Consider the following 12350-nt stretch of genomic DNA (forward strand, 5'->3'; position numbering starts at 1 on the left):
TCTCCTGTGATGCTTTCCTATATTTCCCCCTTTCGGATCAAATTATACTACGTCACCTGAATTCATTACTCCCCTGAACGACCTAAACGGCTCAGAATTTCTTTTTTTACTGGTTCGGCAAAATTATGAACCAGCATCGACTTATTGATCCACCCGCAGTCTCATCTCTGCCTACTTTACTTTCAGTTCCTCGTTTTTACCAGAAAAGGTTAGAGGGTTTGTGGATTGTATAAATTTGTGGCTATTGCATGCGGGTTTTTTTCTTAATTATGGGTGGTGCCCTAGCACCCCCCACTATACGCCCTTTACGCGCCTTTCGGGGCATTAAGTTGATAAAGATGTAATTCGAGCCACACAACTCTCACAGAAACTTTGCAACAATCTGATTCTCCTCCTCCAAACTTTTTCGACTATTTGAAGGCCGCACTTACTGCACTTCCATTCGCCCCTCACGCATCGCCATGCTCTTTCCATTTTGTCTTCGGAAGAGTAACAAAAATAGAAGAGTCTGAATGCAAGAGGACGTGAGCCAAACTTTTTAAAGTCTTCATATCTGGTGCCTCAACACTTTTTCGAATTTAAATCTAGAATTTAGTAAATAAAAAAATTAAAATGTAAATTCGATGCTCCCGACTCATTTTTTTCCCGCAGCTTTTTTGCAGTTTACAATAACGTTTAAGATTAATCCTAAACGCGGTCACTTTTCTTTTACATACAGGGTGCACCCAAAAGTGGTAGGACTGATTTTCTCTGGCGCGAACGGAGCAATGGAGGGGGGTCTGTCTGAATGGGTAAGGTGGAGGGGACTCTTATCAACAGGCCGACACCAACCTCAGTCGCCTGCGGGCTGTTGTTGGGTGAGGACACCGTGTTTAGTGAAGCAAGTTTTTTGTCCGCGTCGAAAAACAAAATGAATCTGAATTTAGAGCAACGTTATTCCGTCAAGTTTTGTGCGAAACTCGGGAAGACGGCAACTGAGACCCTCGATATGATCAAGCAGGCTTATGGGGACACTGCCTTAAGCCGTTCCACAGTATTTGAGCGGCACAAGTTGTTTAAAGAGGGTAGGGAGCTCGTTGAAGACGACCATCGCTCCGGACGGCCGTCGACGGCAAGAACCGACACGAATGTGGACAGAGTGAGGACACTGCTGGACACAGACCGACGCTTAACCAGTAGAGAAATTGCAGACCAGTTGGGTCTGTCTGCATCCAACGTCCAACGCATTATTTCACAGAATATGGCCATGCGCAAGGTGCGCGCCAAGATGGTGCCGAAAATTCTGCCATGGCGCGCTCGTCGTCAGACAGCTCCTGGCCAAATACGGCGTTGCCACGTTGCCGCACCCGCCCTATTCTCCCGATCTGGCACCACCGGACTTCTTCTTCCCCCTGATGAAAAGACAGCTCAAGGGACGACGTTTTGACTCGATAAAGGCCGTTCAAGAGGCTTCGACGAGGGTCATCAACGGCATCCCCAAAGAAAATTTCCAGCGGGCGTACGGGGAATTGGAGCAACGTTATACTAAGTGTGTAGCAGCTCAAGGAGCATACTTTGAAGATTATTAAGTCGATGTAAGTATATCGTCAATAAAATTCTTGTAAAAAAATCAGTCCTACCACTTTTGGGTGCGACCCTGTATCATAAAAATATTACCTTTCATTTTTCAATATTTGGACTGGTAATTACCATGCAGAAGACTTATTTCATAAGTCGTCGTACAAAGACATTATCCGAACGGAATGGTGATGCACATAAATATGAAGAAAATGACTGTTAGGTTCACACAATTATTTAGGTGCCAAAAAAAAAATACTGTTGACTTATGTGATATGACTAGTAGAGAGCCATAACATTAAGGCGATCCTTACGATATGTCATTTCATATACGGGAAAATATGGAAATATAGTGAAGCGAATAAGTATAAACAGAAATTTTAATCCATAGCTTTTTTCAACTCCTTTTAATTAGGTTTAAGTGTTCTTCATGAATAACTGATTTCAATTAAACGTGTAAAGTATTAAAATTATTAACAAGAGCCATCAGGTTTTTTTTAAAGAAACTCATATTTGTAGGTATTTTAATCGGGAATGCAGTTAATGGTAAAGTTCGGTTGTGTGACTGGCCTTTATCAACATTCCCTCACTCCATTGACTTAACTATACCTCTGTGAGGATACACGGCCCACGGCTTGCCTGCTTATATTTTCTATAGGAGCGCTGGGCATGATGATGCCTCTCGTACATCAATATCCTCTCGGTCGATGCATTTCCAGATCCTTTGATAGTTAGCTGGAAATCACCTTTCAATCTATTCCCTATTTAGAGTAGTAGACAAATGAAATTCCAACATGCGACTGAATGGTTAAGTGGTTTTCCTCAACGAATACCTTCATGAAAGCATATCGCTACATTTATGGAGCCCTCATATACGCAATAACTAAGGCAATTTTACTAACGACCTCGCAGTCTAAACCAAACCACAACTCCACGTACGAATGCTTTATATAATGGACCTGAACTGAAATCTAATGGTAAAAGTTCAACAAACTATGAGGTAGATATAAGCACTCATATTTTCAATAAATTTGAATGTAGTATTTTGTATTTACTTTTAATAACTAATAAACCTTCCTGAATGAAGCTGGGATTTCGTTAGACATCAATGCCATGGTAATACCGACGATGGTATTAAACTTGATGATGTGCCACATGAAGCTTCCAAAATAATATGAGGCATATTCGGAAAGTAAAAGTTGTTTTCTTATATTTTAATATTGGTAGGACTGAACAAAACTGTACATATACAGCGTCATCTACTGATTGTTTTGAGGGCTACTGAAGCAAGTATTTTTATGCAGTAGTCGTTTGTCTGTCGGAGAACGCAAAAAACAAATTCCGCAAAAATTGTTGCTCCCGCCGCTTTAAAGTGCCTGCGGTGATTCAATTTTTGAGTGCAAAAATATAATCAGCTGCTCAAAGACATTGAGAGTTATACTTAGTTTATCTTATTATAGTAAGGAGTGAAGGAAAGGTCAAACAATAGGGTCGAGACATCAAAATTGGCCGAATAAAGGAGCACGGCGAAGAGCGGAGTGGTGGGATCGTTATCAAGACGGTGGCATCGTTTACTAAGTGGTCCATGATTGCGATTTGATCGACGACTGGCGATCACTGCTTTGGCTACTAAATTTGCTCTTGTTGGACGCACCATTGACAGACTGAAATTTTCCATAACAGAATAGTTATGAAAAATTTTGGTCTTGAGTAAACGAGCGGTTTTGGACCGTTTTCCACGAACTCCAAGGTTAAATGCTAAATGGCTGTTTTAGAGTCATTAATTAAACGCAGGTGAAGCCAACCTTTTCACATTCAGGACTTTGTGGTTAAAATATGAAAATAAAACTTTATGACACGAGAGTGAGTAAAATATATCAGCGGCAAAATAACTGCCGTCATACTCTCTCTGCTAATACCGGCCCATGATGTGATATAAATCACCAAAAAACACTAAAATATTATCAAAACAATAGAGATAATCCTGAAAGGTTATTAAACGAGACATATCGCATTCGTTGATTTACATTCACAACTGAGTGGCCAAAGTTATGAATGCGACGAAAATGACATAGAAAGCGTTCGGGGCAAAATAAAGAACCAAAACGACAGAAGCGAAGCAGAAGACATTCGTGTGCTCATTTTTCAGAACACAAATTCCAAAACAGATGATCTACATAAGCTTGACGACCAAATATCCACACACACTGAAACAAATATAGCAACAATTTTTAAAATAGATGATGATATTAAACCACCGCCAATCAATTGGGACTAGTACTGCGTAGGAAAATCTGGAAAAAGCACAGATTCGTAAGAACAGCTCCATATATTCGCGAATCACTCTTTAGAACAAGTAGTTAAACCACTAACAAGGGGTCATAGCATACTTGACATCTTTGCGAGGTCTGCACCCGTGAATAAGACAAATATTGAAATAATGGACAGTAACAGTGACCATAAAGCTATTTTCGTAGAGATTAAAACGAAATTCGTGAAACTGAAAAGGAAAAAGTTTAAAGAATGCTAACTCAATCAGGCAAATTGTGTTGGACTCCGAGAAAATTTTGGAATTGTATTATAAAAATACAAGATAAAAATCCAGACCGCGGATAAACATAGCATTTGAAAGTAATTCTTAAATATTGTACGTGAAGGAATGGATACGTAAGTTCGTGTTAAACTTAAATTTGACAGTAAAGATTCTATAACGAAGAAGTCATATCGGGGTTAAGAAAGCAAATAACGTTGCAGTTAGATTTTAAAAAGATATAAAAGAGTAACGACTTACTTTTCATCATTACGTCTAAACAGAAGTTGAGAGAATGTTTTGGTAAAACAAAAATCGTAATGCACGAAGCCGAATGTATCTTAAAAGTAAAAATGCTATGCAAATATACGGAGGAAAATCCAAAGTTATTCTGGAGTTACGTTAAAGAAATACTGAGAGGGAAATAATATTTATTTTAATACAATTAAATATTATGATACCCTCACATTCATTCAAGAGAGAAAACGGCGAACGTTTTACAGAGCGAGCGAAGAAGGTAAAGACTAGTAGTGCCTCGCGACTGGAAGGTGGCTCAAATAACTGCTATTTATAAATGCGGTGATAGTAAATTATCACCAATTACAGGGCCATATTTTTATCACCAATTTCATGCAAGAATTTTAGACCATATTATTGTTAGTAACGTTATGAGATTTCTCGGCCGCACAAAAGTAGTAAACCATTGCCAACACTGATTTTGGAAGAGCAGATCATGCGAAACCCAATTGAACCTTTTGTTACCGATATCCTTAAATCGGGCAAAAACTATACATGAATGGATGCAATATGTTTCACAAAAGTTTCGATAAATTCCCTCAAATGAATTGCCACGAAACGCTTTGGTATCATTGAAAAAGTAACAAAAAGGATTAGAAGCTTCTTGTCATATCGCAAGTAAAGAGTCATCATCGATAGGGTGTGCTCGACGGAAATAGATGTACCTAAAGGCGCCCCTCAGAGAATTGTAACGGGCGCAACTATTCTTTATATGAGGGGGAGTCAAATGACCACCGAAAACCCGCTACAATAACCAGTCCGTGGACCAAAATGGACATAACCCAACAACTGCGTACGCCTGTGAGTTGCCACGATGCAGTTCCCCTACCACATAGATAACAGTATTGATACGTAAAAATCTAGCTTCTAGCTTTTAGCAGGCTTTATGTTATGGCGGGTATTCGGTTTTCATTTGATATACATAAATGAGTTAAGGTCACGCGTTAGTAGCAACCTTAGATTATAGACGACACGGTGATATACAGAGAAATAAGGACCCCACCTGATTTCGAGCTACTCTCTAGAGATTTAGACAAAACATCAGATTGGTACAAGGAAAGAGTATCTTAAAATGCACAATTTTTAAATTTTGGAGCAAAAGCAATGTTCACAATGACATAACTACATCAAAGAGGGCTCAGTTTTAGATACGGCAGAGCATGTTAAATATTTCCGGGTTTTCCTAACACCACACCTTTCATGGGGTGCAAATATCAAGAGAATATGCGGATCCGTCTAAGAGAAACTCGGCTTTATTAAACGAGTTGTGGGGAAATTTAACGAAACTGTTAAAGAGAGGTGTTATTTAGCTTTAGTTAGGTCCCATTTTGAATGAAAAGCTAATATTTGGGACCCTTGAGAGAAATTGTTGATTAAAAAATAAGATGAAGTCAGAAAAAATCCGATAGATTCGTCAACATTTTTTTACGATAAGAAGACGAGTATGATAGGCCTTCAACCTAATTAGGTACGGAGCCGTGTGAGACACGAAGAGAACAAACAGGACTTAATCTTTCAGCATGCCTCAGATGACACGAGTTTTACTATGACACAAAGGTATTTAACTATTTGGGTGGGTTAGACCGTATAAGTTTGGGCAGGTTAGACCTAAGATAAAGGAAATGTCTTTGTAATGATAAATATAAATATTCTTCAAGTAATTAGGAGTCATAATTATAATAAGGTAATCGAAGTCACACTGGAAAAAGTATATAACATCGAATTAAAAGCGAGAACAACATCTGGTACATTAGATTGTGCATGGGTTTGTTAGCTGCTAGTACATGTATTTGTATTTTTGTAAGTTAAAATAGGTTTTGCACGCATATACTCGTCTGTGTGGGTGTAAATTGGCAAGTTTTCGCTCGTTTTGCATTTGTTTGCATTTTATTTTACGGATGGTGACCTAGCACTCCTCGCTACATGCCATGCGTCCGTTTGCGGTGTAGATTCTAAAGGTATTTAGACTCTCCAAAAATAGTATTTTTGTTCTACGTAAGCCTCATAAAATAACAGTATAACACAATTGAGCATTTCAAATAGTCGAATTTATAATTCATGTTTTAAAAGCGTAAGTTTCATACTGGTACTTGAGCTAAGTGTGCTTGAAAAAATCTTTGGCTTCACGCTCCATAATTTTATGTCACAAGGAAGATGAATGACTGATGATGATTATGAATCATTTTATCCTAATTAAAGGAAATTTTATACACTAAATAAGATAAAGGGTTCATATATTTGAGATTAATTTTAAAACATTTTAATCCATTAACCATTTCCCCATAGTATCAGAACAGTACGCAAAAGCAAACTAGCACCATCTCAAAACTCTTAATATCGATCTTCTTCATTTACTTAGCCTCCCTGAGCCTATATTTTCAGGTAGTGGACCAGACAATCTACAGGTACCATGTTCCATCAACGCATGTGACTCTGTCAAGCATACTTTAACCTAATAATAGAGATGAAGACTACTACAATTTTCCGCTAAATAAAAATTTATTCACGGCTAGTTTCGATGAACTACATCATTTCTAAGTCCTTATTTCCATTCAATAAGCATTTTGTTTCCAAGATTATCAATTCAATAAATGATTTCCATCAAAATGAAGGAATATTTACAAGTAATTTCTTCGTGTCTCTACATAAAGTAATCTTGAATTTCTATTTTTCTTACTTTAAAATTTTACATAAATGTTTTAGGAAATATTCGTGTAAAGAGAGACTGAATACAGGTATAATTTCGAGGCTAAAACTCAAAATTGATTTTTCACTTTTTGCTTGTTAAAAATAAACTGTGTGCGTAACAAAACGAAAAATATGGCATGTTGCTTGTTTTTATAATTTTTTTCTGGAATCAACTGTTTGTCATGATTTTTTAAAGTGAGTCATGAAAAATTAATATCCCTTTGACCTTATCAGCTTTTGAAAAAGTTCCCTTATTTGCCAGTTTTTTAACGCAACCGCAAGATACGCAAATTTAAACAAAATCATAGTCCATCCATGGCACATATTTTTCTAATTAAAAATTTTTCTCATTACCATGAATTTTATGGATATGTTCCATTGTTTTTGGCAAATACGTTTTTTGGCCACAATTTGAATTTCTGCGTTAAATATGTTCCCTCGTATATAATACTTGGTTTTCGATTACATTTGAGTTTTTTATAACATACTTCATCTATTTTAAACTTTACATGTTTAGATACATCACGAGTCGCTTAAGAAGGAATTCTAATACACCTGAGACAATGGTGTACACTCCAGCTTATACGAGTAGATCCAGCTTATAGATCCAGCCGTCATTAAAAATTATTATTTCATTTCACGCTTATGAATATCAAAATAAAGACTCATTGTTTTTTACAAAACTTTACTCATCTCCTTCCCGTAAACGAAGAATGAAATGCATGATTTGTAGTAACTAAGGGACCCTGAATGAAACTGTAAGTATTTTCTCCGTTGACGCCCTAAATGTTTCACGCATACCCCGAAATTTTTCCAGCCTGGCGATAGCGATTCTACAAAATATGCCGTCAACTATGCAAACAACGAAATGAACATAAAACGTCAGCGGTATCTGGATAATGGGGAGTTAATTGAATACGTGCCTTTGGGGGCGGAAGACGGAGGTGCACGGGTGGGAGATGAGTTTGTGTTAGAGGAGAGGGGACAATAGGTTTTTGAGTTAGAGAGTGGAGAAGACCGACGAGTGAAAGGAGAAAGGGCAAGAAGGGACGGAATAAATGACAGAGAGAGAGAAAGGAAAGGGTGGAGGGCACTCGCCCTCTTCAAAATCCTTCACTCTCCCAGCTCCGGCCCACGATACCCGCCCCACTCTATTTTCTCTCGTCCCTCGCCTCTCACCGAAATGCTTCTAATTTCCCAAGCCTTTTCCCCATTTCCCGGTCTGGATGTTGAAGATGTTGCCTGTACCCACCGGCCTCCTGGCTTCATCACTGCTGACACCCAGGTAACCGCCCTTCTCCCTCGCACCCTTTCTCTCTTCCCCGGCACCGGCTTCGCCTTCACACGATCTCTTAAGCGCAATCTCAAGTTTCCCTGTAATTTGCCTTCGCAATCCAGCACGGAGTCATTCGTTTCTATTCCTATCGTTTCCTTCGCAAACCCTCATCTCGCACTCCCCGGAACCGAACTCCTTCCGTCGTTAACTTTAGCATTGACGCCAGCATACACAACTGGAGTGGTTGATATGACATGCCAAACAGTAGTCCGCTAAATCATCATGAGTGATGCGTGATGAGTTTAATTAGTCAATGGTATTTCAATTACTGCTCATAACACCAAGTTACCAATGCTTAATTATATTTAAGCAAGGTTTTCGTCTCATAGATATATAATTATGACATCCGTTAAAATATTATACCTGGGTATTTTCCAATTTGAGATAATTTTAGCGATAGCAAATAATTTACTATAAACAACCGTATTTCTTCATTGACTCCAAACGAGAAGTTAGTTTTGTTTTTGTAATAGAGTACAGAAATCATTTTATAAAATTATATTTGTAATGAAAACAAATTATTTCTGCAACTTCTAATTTGAAATAAAATGGTATAATTTCACCATAAAAATCCAAAATTTCAATGATAGAGCTAAGTTTAATCAATTTAAGCATTTCATTTTAATGTTTACTCCATATTTTAACTGGAAACACACTTTCCTTGTCCAAAATATGTTTAAAATAACTTAATATAAATATATAAGAACAATTATCACTCCATTATGTGTTATTGAAGGATTTTATGCAATATATGTTTAGTCTATGGAACGTACATTGTTTATGGAACAATAACTGGCACGCCTCTGGAGCATCTACTCACTTCTTATGTATAGAATTCACGGAATATACGAGGGCGATTCGAAAATTAAGGTCTCCTATTGCGGCGTAGTGACGCGGCGGGAGATAGGTAAGACGGCGGTATTAAAAAGCTGATTGCAAGGATGCAAAAAGTGATTGATCATCAAGGCGACTATGTAGTAAAATAGCCAAGAGCTCAGCCTTTCTTACGATGTACACAAAGTTGAGAATAACTTTGATTTTTGATGAAAAAAATAGGAGACCTTACTTTTCGAATCGCCCTCGTCGTTATATTTCAAACTATGGGATATAATAATAAGGAGAAGTAATAAAACCCATCTAAACGCCCATCTGACGCGGCGGGAGATAGGTAAGACGGCGGTATTAAAAAGCTGATTGCAAGGATGCAAAAAGTGATTGATCATCAAGGCGACTATGTAGTAAAATAGCCAAGAGCTCAGCCTTTCTTACGATGTACACAAAGTTGAGAATAACTTTGATTTTTGATGAAAAAAATAGGAGACCTTACTTTTCGAATCGCCCTCGTCGTTATATTTCAAACTATGGGATATAATAATAAGGAGAAGTAATAAAACCCATCTAAACATTATCTCTGGGTGAGATAATATAAATATAGTATATAATAACTGCACCTAGTTGCCAATATGGTAATCCATAAGTTAATGTCTTCACGATTAAATCTTGATTAACATAGCAGATATCTAAAACCAAGTACCTATATCAATTTAACCAAACGCCCCATTTATAAAACTGCACGGAATACGAAAAGTCTACATATTTTTATAAGTTTACCTAATTTCTAGTAGGCTAGCTCTATTACTCTCATTTCGGCCCTTTCCTTTCTCGACACATAACCACGATTATTCTTCCTGCTACGTGTGTTAAAAATTTAATGTACTGATCTCTCGAGTTTTGAGGAAAAATTCCATCTCCTTTCAAATTGAACCCCATCCACCGCCTCTCTACCTGTGTTTGTAAAAGAGGCCTTGTTTACTCTTTGCTTTGCCATTATTTATATTTATTCATGCCATTTACGGCCTGAGCATTTCCCTGGCGTCGAATTCTTTTGGTCGTTTCTTTCGATAATTTCTTTCTCCCTCTGTCTCCTGTTTTAAAATTCTCTCATCACGTTTCAGCTCAATTTCACTTTTCCTCTACTTCCCGCTTATTCCGTTCTTTCTTCCAGTCGCCGCCCTTCTTTGAAATTCCCTGGAATCCTTCTTATCCCCTCCATTCGCAACCCGCCTAACGTCCATTTGAATCATGTTCTATAAAAAGGTAACTAACTCACTCATCACTCTTTCCTCCATGTAATTCTCACTGTATCCACTGCCTCCACTTTTCACTTTCTCTCTCTTTCTTACTTTCATTTCGTCAAGTCTCCTCTGCGTTTCGCCGAGTTAATAAATGTTTCATTCCTCCGCTTTTTGTTTTCCATTTTCACTATGCCAACACTTTCTCATTCCCTCAACCCCTTCCAAAAAAGCCTCTCTGACTATTTCCAATTCCATTTTCGACCCCCATTTGTTTCGTCTGACCCTCTGTCTCTCACTCTCTCTTTCTATCTCCCGCCCCTGAGCTATTTTTTCCTTTTCAAAGAACTCTCCATTCCCGCTTTTGGCGTCCTCTGGAAAAATCAGCCGTTTTGGACCCCTTCGCCGAGCGTCCTCCTTTCTGCCCCATTCCATTTTTCGTTTCCACCCTCGCCCTTCACTGTCTTCCATTCGCCTACACCAACTCTACTTCTACGCCCTCCAAAGAGATGTCTCCCATCTGCAAAACCTCCCCGCTCACACAGCCTCAAACATATACCCACATATACTCGTACATAAGCAAGCTCTTCACTTCTCTAACAATCTGCCCTTCGGTTCCTCTCCCCGCCCAAGCTGTCCCTACCCTTCCCCATCGCCGCATCCCTCCGCTTATTATCTCTTTCCCTCCACCTCCACTCTTCATTTCCGCCCTCCGCTTTCCTTTTCTCTGAATCTCAGCTCACTGCGCTACCACCCTCGTTATCTCGCCTTTGTCTCCTCCCTCGCTTCCTTCTTATCTCATTCTCATATTTGCCTCCCTTCCCTCATTCCTTCGGGTCTCTCCAGAGACAACCTTATTAGCATTTGAAGCTTGAAAATGCTCCTGAGAAAGAAATGCGAATCATTGCCAGGAGGGTTCATAAGACTTAAGGAAGAAAAAATAGTGTATTACAATTTGCTGACGATCCTTCTTTCCATTGTTTAACGAAAGGAGGATATCGCAAAGATACCGGACCGGACGAAAGCTGCCTTCATATTTGAAAAGAGACGATGTGTATTTAAAAAATAACATAGAAAGTATTTGGTGCAACTTACTGCGATCTAACCAACCTAACATTGACTAATGCTCCTTTGATAGACCTCCAGATTCATCTTTTAAAACACTTCATGCCCTTAATGAACAAATATACCAATTTCAGGTGAAAATAATAACAGCATCAAAATAATTTTTGGTGACTTTAACTTCCCTGGTATCGATTGAGACAATACTAGCGTTAAATTTCGTACCCGAGATCGTGAATCTTGTACTTCTTAAATAATATTGGTGCAAAGAAACTCCCTCCATCAAGCGGTACGCAAGGCCACTCGTGGAAAGAAATATATTGCACCTATTTCTCATGGACACACCGGAACGTGTAATGAGTGTAACAAATGACGAGGCCTTGAGTGACCATATTTCCATAAATTTCAACTTCAGTTAAGAAATAAAAAAGATGGTTAAAACAAAAAGAAAAAATTCATCATTGCCATAAAAAAGACTTGGAAACTTTTGCCAGTCAATTAAACTCTTCACTGTCCGAGTTCAAAACGCGCTTGAGTCACACCAACGTGGAAGAAACGTGGACAGAATTTGTCAACATTATGTAAAAAAGCATCACAGATTTCATCCCTATAAAGTAAGTTAAAGCACATCGCAACCCCAGGTGGTACAAAAAAGGCGTTAGAAAAGCCTTCCAAAAGCAGAGATTATACCCTCTAAGGGGTAAAAAAGGAGGCGCTAACAAATTTCCCTCGGAGAATATAGAAATATTGAACAAATATAGACCCTCAAAATTTGAAACCTAAAGCAATTACGTAGCGCCTTATAACA

The sequence above is a fragment of the Hetaerina americana genome, unplaced genomic scaffold (assembly GCF_022747635.1).
Source record: "Hetaerina americana unplaced genomic scaffold, ioHetAmer1.1.p SCAF_3, whole genome shotgun sequence".
Classification (NCBI taxonomy): domain Eukaryota; kingdom Metazoa; phylum Arthropoda; class Insecta; order Odonata; family Calopterygidae; genus Hetaerina; species Hetaerina americana.